Raw genomic sequence first — 9,194 nt, forward strand, 5'->3', positions numbered from 1 at the left:
AGACCTGGATGCCAGACTCGATCAAAAGCTTGTTCAACATCGAGGAAGACTCCCATGCAGTACATTCTGCGATCAAATGTGGAAGATATGACATCAACTACTCGATGAAACTGTTGAATGGTAGAATGGGATGTTCTAATCCAAACTGGTTGTCAGGAATAACATGATATGAATCTAGAATTGGTTAGAGTCGTTTTAATAGCTAGAGTTTTTCTAAGATTTTGCCCAAAATGGGCAGTAGTGAAATAGGACGGTAGAAAGAGCGATATTCAAGTGGTTTGGAGGGTTTCGGAAATATTTTTATTATAGACATTTTCCAAGGGTCGGGGAAATAGGTGGATCGTAGGGTAGCATTATAGATAAGGTAAGGAGTAGGATGACTTTACGAGGGAGCTGTTTCAGAATGTCTGCTTTGATAAGATCTTGGCCAGGAGCTTTTTTCAATGGTAATTGGTGGATGTTCATTATTTCTGAGGGATGAAAGGCTTTAGGAGGAAGGGTCATTTGGAGTAGAATTGTAGTCTCTGCTTCAACATGTTCAAAATGGATTGGATTAAGGATATCAGGATGGGGGTTAAAAGTTTTGAATAGATGTTTGCCGAACATTTGAGTTTTTTCTTCATTTGATCGTGGCCAAGTTTTGTTTTCAGTGAGAAGTGGAAGGTTGAATGATTTGTATTTTTAGCTTTCTAGTAGTTGTCCATAATGATTTGTCAGTGGTATTTAGGTTTTCTATTAAGTTCTAGAATTTTTTTATTCTGTGTTTTCTAATTTCTTTTTTTTAGTCTGTTAGTCAATGCATTGTAATGAGTTTTCCCGAAGGATATCTTGTTCTGAGCCAACTCGCTCTTGCACGACGTTTTCCTGTTAATAAGGCCCTTACATTACGAGGTAACTTGTTTTCCCGGAAATGTTTTATGATCATTGGAGATGAATTGTTGGTGATAGTAGTTCCTATCAATCTGGACAGTATTTCGATAGCAGAGTCGATCTGTTCTTTTGTTTTTAATGGAATTTTCAAGTGAAGTACGTTTTCTAGATCAGTCCGATTTTTGGACAATTTTCCAGTTCACCTGTCCTGTAACCAGTGAAGGGAGAGGGTCTAGGTATAGAATTTGGATGGATATGGAGTAGAACTGGGCTATGACCTGAAGAGAGGTCATCGAAAGATTGAATTATGGATTGTGAGGTGGGTATTTGGGAAGTAACAAATATATCAAGGATATCGGGACAATAGTTAAGGGATGTGGGCCAATAAGTAGGATTTTTGAGAGAGAGGATGGAATAGCTATTCCAATAGTTCTTCAGATGTTCATAACAACGTAGTTCCTTCAGACTTCCAGATATTTTTGAATCCTAGACCTAGATCCATAAAATTTATTTTTCTGCCTTCTTTGCTCTTTTTATTATTTATATTCTAGAATGACAATGTTTGTTTCATGTCATTTTTACTGATTTAATAACGCTGACAGGACGTAAAGTAAAACGTAAACTTTAAAATGACTCCATCAGCGCCCACAGAACGCCTGTAGTATAATTTTTATTTTGTTATCTTAAAAGATGTGTTTTTCAACTCATTGCTTTTAGGGATGTTTACGTCATAAACAACTCTACTGATAAAATTCTCAATGATCTAAGCCGTCTTTGGATTAAATAAAGTAAACAAACATTGTTTTGAAGAATTCTAGCCTATTCATGAATATCCATTCATTCATCAAAAACGTTTATCAATGTACAGTCAGCAGTAGCGTCTTCCCGACGACTGGTGTCCTTCATTTACCGCTTTGGGATCTAAGTAACAACCCAACGGAATAAGGGAATCTTATCAGAACTATTATTTTCTTTAGAGATTTACTAAGAATACATTCACAAGTTTTAATTTAAAAAAAAAATAGTATAAAAATATCATTTACTGCTCATATTAAAAAAATTGTACATATTTCGCTCATTTGATCCAAGGATCCCCCGTCATAAAAGATAAATTAGTTCTTTAGAAGGAGATGAAAATTGGTACTTAAGTGGTTTTCGGGATTTTCGAAACGGATGAGAACATATTATAGAATTTTATGTCTGACCAACTTTACTTGAAGCAAGTTTTTTTTACTAAATTTTGTTTCTTATATAAAGCGGATAAAAATGTATTTTCCTTGATAAAGAAAAATTAGGGTGAAAAAAGTATTAAGAATTGTATTTTTTAAAACGTTTCAATATTTATTCCTCTTAGGGCTTATTGGGTCAAACGTCGAAGAGTAGGACATTGATTTTTCACCTAGATATTTACTTATACAAATTTCGATAGGAATCGTACTTCATAAAATTTGTCATTTCAAATTGTAAAGTTACATCTGCACAAATGACTGACATGGAATCCTCATACAAGACTAAAAAGATAAGAAACTGATCGTCGATTCTAACTATTGCAACATTTACTAAGCAAACGGTCTAAACTGCCAATCCATTACAAAAGACTGGTCTACATGGCAATTATAAGGCCTATTTAGACATACGGAGTTGAGCTTTGGGGCTAAACTAAACCATCAAATTCCTCTCGAATCCATTCCTTATAGTACAAAATCCTTAATGCTCCTTACTTTGTCACAAATCAAGTCATCCTCCAGGACCTCAATATCTCATATGTTGCCGATTTGGTCAGAACCAGATACCGATCCTTCCATGATAAACTTCCCAACCACCTAAATCCACTTGTTTCTAACCTGGCTTCTCCTTCACTACCTAGTTATCCTCCTAGACGTCTGAAAAGAAGATGGCTTTTAGATCTTCTCCGCTAGAAATGTTATTGGAGTTCTATCAATGGGTAGATTCTCCATATGTTTGTATCATGACACTATGTCACCGACTACAAATTTACTTGTTGTATATATTTTATACAGTTGTAAATAACAATAAATAAATTATTAAAAAAAAAATTGTAAAGTATGTATGGTGGAAGGAGTATTGTGAATGCAGTATTTTATATATTTAGTGGCCGTGGTAGAACAGTACATATACAGGGTGTCCCATTATACATGTTCACTCACTATGGAATTTTGATTTGATTTTCTTTGGGTCATAACTGTGGCACCTAATCTATCTTTCCAGGGTATTTTTGAATTCTCGAACCTTCAGTTTTGATAAGAAATAAGATTTTAAAACAATCTATAATAAAAACTGTTTTGATTCAAGACCTCCTTAAAGCGTAAGTTGCCGAAAGCTATTAACAATTTTTTACAGTTTTTGACGTTTTGTGTGCGAACGTTGCAGAAAATGGAAAAACTTTAAAGAACTAAATCGTTTCATAATTAAATTTTTCGTAACAATCCGTTTTCATGACCGAGGTATTTTATATTTGAGGCTTCAGCATCACAGCCATTTTAGTCTCCACGCCCGTTCGGGGAAACTCAAATCATCAGTTATGATTCACATGTAAAATTGAATTCTAAAACGGTATTGTTCTATAAGTTTTTTCATCATGAAAATTGATTTTTATTTTCAACGATTTAACCCTTCAGGAAGAACCGGATAAAAAAAGAGGGTGATACAAATTCGTCTCAAAGTCTAATTTACAATCAGAATTCGTAAAAAAATTGCACAGACATTTCTATGTGGGGTTACTTCATTACTTTTGTTCTAAATTGAATTGTGAAATACGTTTGTTGGTAGAAATTATGTTAATTAAGTATTTTTTCTATTTACTGGCCGTGGTAAAATAATATATATACGGTGTTTTCCTCTGTTTTAGAGACCACCTAACCTCTTAAAGTTTTACAATCTTGATTTGACTTTCGCTTGGGTATAACTGTGTCTTTGGTCTTCTTTTGATGGTATTGGTAACTTTCTAAGCTCCGGTCCTTCTCCAGCGAAACATACTCTGAAATTTCTTATGGACAAGGGTACATTTTTCATGCTTACTCAGACAAAATCAGATTTTAAGGTGAGTTTATATTTGACTCAACACATCCTGAAGGCGTAAATTACCAAAAACCTAACACTTTTTTTACAGCGTTTGATAATTTGCGTGTAAACCGTACGGAAAATTGAAAACATGCACAGAACAAAATAGTTTTAGAATCAGATTATTTAGAAGAATACGTCATAATCGAGTTTCCTAGACCGTCCTTGTAGATTAATATTCCTGCGATGATGATTACCCCTCAATTAAAAAAATACCTCAGTTGTGATAAAGAATTCCTACGGGGAATTGAATTATAGAAAGATTTTGTTCTTTAAGGATTTTTTTATCTTCTGCACTATTTGCGCGCAAATCGTTAAAATTGTTAATGGTTTTTAGAAATTTACGCTTTCAGAACGTGTTGGATCAAACAAGTTTTCAATATGAATTTGTGTTCCTGATTCTTTCCCTATCCTATCGTTCCAGAGTTATGTGCGGTGGAGGAGAAAAGAAAAATGGTCTATCTTCCTATGTTTATGGTTTTAGGCTTTAGGGAACGCCAGTACTATTGGGATTTCAAATCACCAGAAAAATTTGTATAAAATCGGCGACATTCTGACCCTCCACTTGTAGATTGTATGTACAAAAATATAGGATCCCTTCTATTTTCACAAGTATCTATTTTTTTTTTTTTCCCCTGAACCTTTTTCTTTAAAGGAACTGACCGCAAAACCGTCTGCTTAATATTAACATTTAATCGTGTAATAGCCATCAAGTTTAATGAATTGCTCAGTCATTCCGTAAAGAGTACTCAGAGCAAAGCCCCCAAGGACCAGCTCTTGGAATAAAAGAGACTTGTTAAAAAGGATGCCTCATTACAGACCCAATTCATTATTCATAAATAACCTAATTAATGCGATCACCAATCTTTGTTTTAATCCCTTCCCCCACTCCACCGCCATCACTACTGAAGAGTAATGACAATTCTCTCGGGGCTATTAACTGAGCCATGGAGAAATTCATTAAGATTCACTAATTGAAGTGTAAAGGTAGAGCGCACTTGTTGCTTCGGGCTAAAGCGAATTTAAAAGTTTCGTGATATAATGTTTTATGACCGAGAAAATCCCATAATGAAATTTTAAAACAAATATTTTAAGCATTTAATTAATATATTAAAACTAAAAGAGTAAATCATTAAAAAATGATTTATATATGTATCAGATCATTTATTACAACTCTTCTTTATTCTTTACTAGAGAATAAAAAAAAAAAATTTTTTTTGATATTTTTAACTTTATGAGAATGAAATAAACGTTAATTAAAAACAAATATATGTTGCTTCATTTCTATATATTTTATCGGGATAAAACTTATTGTTAAACTTACTAATTTATTGTTTTTATATTTTTTCTAAAACGTTCTGAATTGATTTGATAGATTGGTTCGGTGTTATATAAACAGTAGCAAAACTATTTTTAAATTAAAAAAAAAAAAGACCAATTTGGACATATGGAATTAAGCTCAGGGGCTCTAACAAACCATCCAATTCCTCCCGCATCCAATCCTTACAATCCAAAATCCTACGTAAAATCCTTGATGCTCCTTATTACCTTTCAAATAAACTCATCCACAAAGACCTTGACAATCCATTCGTTGCAGATTTGACCTAAAACAGATATGCGTCTTTTCATTTTAAACTCCTTACCCATTAATTCTTAATCTCTCATCCTTAACAATCCCTGATACTCCTCCGAGGCGTCAGAAAAGAAGATGGTCACGGGACCTTCTAATTTAAATTAATGCTTAACCACCAATGGGTGGTTCCTTCCCAAGTTTTTCAAGTGTAAATGAAACATACAACATATTTACTTATTGTATTTATTATTTGTACATAATAACATAAAACAAAGCTGTGAATTTTCCTCTTATTCTCCTTTGCAGATTTCTACGGTTCTTTATTAAAATGTTTATTTTTCACATTCAAACAAGAGTTTCTTTCCTAAAAGTGGCGCTACGTGTTTGATAAGAGTTTAAATTATCGATTGTTGGTCATATGTCGATTCTTTATGCACCAAGGAGCTTCAAGACTGCTACAATGTTGTAGTATCACGTCCATGCCAAAATTAGAGTTATTAAAACTCTCAATAGATGGTTTCATGCTAGTAGAGTTCTTTTTTTTGAATATTACATAATTGTTTGTATGTCACCGATATTACTAATTAAAATCCGATTAAGGAACTTACTGTTGTTACTGAATCCCGCACGTTCTGAGAGCACCCTGTTCAGAAGGATGCGGGTTCAATTCCCACTTAAGCAATCAATATTTATTTCGTGGCTATTCCATGAATTTTAGGAATTCAGTTTATCAAAGGTCCTAACTCGTAGATTGTCATCTTGGCAATAATTGTCCCATAGTAATGATTCAGAGGATTCGGGAATCGAATCAAATATTCAACTACCCTAAAAAGAATCATACTTTCAGGACAAGTGAATCAGTGATTCACAATTTACTCGGACAATTCTCTGTTCAGAAGAGTCCAAGGAGGGGGGTGGGATTTCGACTCGTTCAGTTTTAAACCACTTGATAATCTTTCGGAAATTCTTTAAAAATGAGAAAATATTTGAAAGGATTTTATCTTTTATTTTAAAATGACCTGTTCATTGTTTTTTTTTTTAATTAAGGACTGCTATATGACACTAAGTTGTTAGATCTTTATTTGAAGTCAGTGTATGAAAAAGTAAATATTTGTTTTAATCACTTCAATGAATTATAAAGGAAAATGAGGCATTAATTCCTGATGAATTAATGCCCATGTCTATGAACACAGTTAAAACCAGAAAAGGGGTGTTTTTTGTACGTGAGATTAATTAAAACATTTAGAAGTTTTAATTTTGCTTTTAGGCAAGTGACGAAGAACACCAATGAGGATTGAAACTGGTTTTCAAATGTCTAGATTGTTTTATTTATTAAAATTTAACATGCTGTTTATAAAAATTTTATCCACCTTAAATATTGCTCGATTTAACTATCTTAAATCCCCTCTTTCCGTTTCAAGTAAATGTTTAAAAAGTGATACAATGGGACAGTTGCTAATTCGGGGTTTTAGTGGGACGGTTTGACCGGGAACGATTGCCATCTTTAACTTTTTGTGTTGTGATCTCCACTTGAGAGATTGTGAAATACCGTATATCGACGGACATACTCGCCATTAGTTTCTTTTTCAAGTATAGTATAAGTAATGCTACTACAGAGGGGGATTTTTTTGAATAATAACATCGTCTTATTCATTAAAATTAAATACAATTTCGGCACAATATTTACACAATCGACCTGAGGATCCCTGAGCCCACTCTGTCCCCCCATGTCAGTACTTAATTATATTTTTATATCAATTACAATTCAACGGATCTCTTAATTGTCACAGTTTCATTAACATAACCAGATTTGGTTTAAAACTTTGTACTTGATTACATCAAATTAAGGTCTCTTCCATAATAGCTTCAGGGGCGAAACGTTATAGAAAATAAAATAAAGTAGAGAGAAAGGATTATAAAAAGTTATCTTTTATATTAGGAATATATTAGTTTGCTCCTATGAGATCACTGGCATTAGATATGTTTCCTCCTCTTTAATTTATAATATAAGAGATATCAAGTTCCTTCATATAAATAATTTAATATTATCAAAAACGTTTATACTTTTATAACGACTAACTTTAATTAACAGTTTACATGATAAGTACTGGAAAATGTCACATTAAATATCACTTAGTTTTACATTTCAGATTCAGCTATCCGTGAACTTATATTAACCATGAAATGTACCCGCTAAGGCCGTGCATTAACAGATGTTTAGGCCAGGCCGCGAATTTTTGGTGAGAACCCATGGGTTTAAATAATTTTAAACATGAATATTGGAGATCAGTTAAGCCGTACGCTCAAACAGAAAAAAAAGTAACCTAACGAACAGACCTGAGTTATGCAATATTTTAAGCTTAAATTGTTTTAAACATTCTTGAAATATAACATTGAGCAATTTGAGTAATGAAACTTAAAAAAAATTGATATAATAATTATCATTATCTTCAACTCGACTTGTTTCAAAACATTAACTTTATCATGTTAAATAATTTGGGCTATCAAAAAAAAAAAAAAAAAAAAACAATTGGAAGAGCCATTCACTCGATCGTTGCGCAGAAACAGTGCTGTAAAAGTTAACATTTGAATTAAGTTAGACCCGCGCTTAATTCGTGCGTTGTGTTAAAAAATCGTTCAATTTTGGACTTTCAAAAACGGGCCCAAATCACGTTCCATTGGAATTGACCACGTCAAAAACTTAAAACACCATCTTACCATCTCGATCTACTGACTTACCTCTGTCAGAGCCTTGAAACCTCTTTTCTTTTTTTTTTTAATATCTTTTACTAAAGTTCCAGTAAAAATTTAAGAATCGAAATTGACATTCGTCTCTTTTCCATGAAATTTATTTTATTCTTTTATACCTCATTCGTGGAACATAATTGCTCCTGTGAGCCAGACAAGGGATCGATACCACCGTATTACATATATGTACGATTAATTAGTAATTTATTAGAAAGGTGAACAAATAAAGGGTAGTCACTTCAAGTTGCCCTCTCTTCCATATTATGAAATACTCCAGTACTTTTACGAAAGGTAAATTTTCAATTCAATTTTTTTTTAAATATTTCTATATTTATATCCTTCTATTTGTAAATGTCAATAATGGTCGAATAATGGAGGACTATTGTGGAGCCGTTCATTTTAATGAGGGAGTCGAGTCGAGTGGGGAGTAATAATGGCATTTTAGAGGGAGGCAATTATCCTAGGTCGTTTGGAGTTTTAGTTGCTAATGGTACATCAGGTAGTAAGTGGTCAAATCAGGATTCCAAATGTTCCATCATCCTTTTAGACGGGTTAACTTTCAATTTGTTAGTCCAATAACGCTTTTCTTTATTCATTAAATAGATGATTCTTTAGGTAATTTTTATTACGTGATTTGGAGTTTAAATGATAAAAAAAATGTACCGATAATATATAAATAAATTATTTTAAATATACATTTGTACTGTAATAATTTAAAATATAATAATTTAATAATAGTATATATATGCACAATAAACAATAATTGTAAATTTTGATAGTGCCCTCTGCATAAAATATCATATAAATAAACTATTAACAGTCTATGCTATATTGGTATGGCCAAATAATATTAATAATAATGTATTGATGAAAATAAAATTAAGCAATAATTGTGAAAAATTGAATACTAAAGTCAGGATTC

Source organism: Halyomorpha halys, unplaced genomic scaffold (assembly GCF_000696795.3).
Source record: "Halyomorpha halys isolate HHAL.00 unplaced genomic scaffold, Hhal_1.1 Scaffold224.1, whole genome shotgun sequence".
NCBI classification, from domain to species: Eukaryota; Metazoa; Arthropoda; class Insecta; order Hemiptera; family Pentatomidae; genus Halyomorpha; species Halyomorpha halys.